The sequence below is a fragment of the Malurus melanocephalus genome, unplaced genomic scaffold, assembly GCF_030028575.1.
Source record: "Malurus melanocephalus ecotype Western Australia unplaced genomic scaffold, MMel_1.1 scaffold_1215, whole genome shotgun sequence".
In the NCBI taxonomy this organism is placed as follows: Eukaryota; Metazoa; Chordata; class Aves; order Passeriformes; family Maluridae; genus Malurus; species Malurus melanocephalus.
In genome coordinates this window covers 1-2,170 of record NW_026624447.1, presented here as the reverse complement: position 1 = coordinate 2,170, position 2,170 = coordinate 1, and positions in this window count along the sequence as shown.

Here is a 2,170-nt window from a genome sequence, read left to right as displayed (position 1 = left end):
TCTGCTTTGAGCAGTGTCTTGGACTGGAAGATCCCATGATCCAGCCCAACCTCGAGCAATTTAAAATTCTGAATTCACCTTTGCACCACAGGGGAATATGCTTGCTAAATTTAGGTTTTCCTCAATTTAAATGTGTCTTTAATTTGACTTTTTTTTTCATTTATATCTTCTGCTTCAGCAGATGCATTGCCCACCTGATTTATTAGTTCCTCTAACAAATAATCYGTAATATTGAACAAAAACACTTTCTTCAGGTTAAAAGTGAGTGGAAGCAACATGATCTATAAGTGATCAGAGTTAATTGGTTTTCTTTCTGATCTTTTGTAATGAAAATTACTCTGGTTCATTTACTTAATGAGTAAATGTCTGAGTTTAACATTTAGAATGAGTTTTTTTAACCTGAAGTGATAAAMTTGTAGTTTCTGCCTTGCAAATCTCTCTTGCAATATCACTGCTTTCTGCAGGAGCAGTTTTAACCATTAACAACTTTTTCCAGCATTTATATTTGTGGGTTCTAATTCATACACATTTATCATGATATTTATTTTAAAATGTAATTACATTAACATATTTTATGTTACTATATTTAATAAAGCCCTAGAAGGTTCCAGAAAATATAACACAAGGCTTTTGACCATAGAAGCATTGTGTTTGTTAGTGGGAAATGATGAAGTGCCACATATTTAGCCATATATTCATTGGTGAAAAGTGGTGAAAAGCTTTATTTTTTTTTTTTTTTTCACTTCATATTTAATGAATGTGCAACAAGTTCATATTTATTACATTCTGTGAAGTTGTTGAGCATGAATAAAAACAGAAGTTGGAGAAAATACAGAGAATTTAACTCATGTGGTATAGTTCTATGCATCTTAGCAATTTTGTACAAATATGCCCTGTCTGAATATGATTTGATTTCTGATTTATGTATAATACGTAATATTGTCTCTCAGTGGAATATTTCTGTTCTCAGAGTCATGGAATAATATGTTAAGAACTGTGGTAAGATATGAAAATGTCCAGGTGAGATGCCAAGCTGCTTTGTTTGCTCCCTTCTTGCATATGTAAGCTGAAAGATAAAAAGGGTTTTCTARCCATGATTGTGGTATTTTGGTAGTAAACTGCTGCTTCAGCACAATTCCAGATCAATCCTTTTTTGGCACTTTCCTTGCACCATTATTTCTGATTACATAATCGCTYGGCTATTTTTGTAGATGAAGTCATAGATAATCTAAAAAACCAACGGTGTTTTTATGTTAGGAAAATGTGTCAATTGCAATCATCCAGATTTTTTCCTGTTGTCGGATTTTCTTTCATAAACAGGCAAACRTTTCTAGAATGGTGAGGAAATTGTTTATCATCAGCATCCTGAAATGGGTGCAAAAGCTAAACAGTTACACATGACATTGATTATATTGAATAAGATCATCCCTGCAGTATTTTCCACATGATGATTATGCAAAATCATGCTTCCGATGACTTAATTGCAGTTCTTTACATAATTTTTCATTATAAATAATCAAGCTCTACATTTTGCTAGGTATTGTCATTAACTTTATATATTTTTGTGAGAGCTGTAGTGCTTAATGAAAAATTGATTTTAATTATCAAGAGAAGCTGAATAACATTTCCTTCCCATTTTAAACACTAACTTATTTCTTCTTATAATAATTTAGAGATGAAGCTTGTCAAATCAGTAAGCATTTTATCAACCAAAAGAGGTGACTGAAATTAAACTTATAATTAGATCTRGACATAYACGTGCTCCAGGGAACAGCAGAATKTGACCACCYGATATTGAGCTGGAATAAAAGAAGTGGAGAAATAGCTAAAAGTAATTGTGAATTATAGTTTAAAATACAGAGATAAGAATTCATGTGGATGATGCATTCCATTGTTTATCTTGAAAAGTATGATAAATGTTGAACTAAGTCTGCGAGTGAAAATCAGAGCTGATCAGAGCTTCTGTCCTACCTGTCTGCAGAAAGTCTCATCTGCTTGTTTTTCCTTGCCAGGTGGCCTGGAGCAGATGTCAAATGCAATGTCACTCACACTGCTCTGCTCTTTAATGCTTATTTATCAGCTCCTGGGTGTTCCAAATGCTTGGAAYGCCTCCATATACTCCAGGTATTCTGTCACAGAAAGGACAACTCCACTGCCTCATCTTCATGGT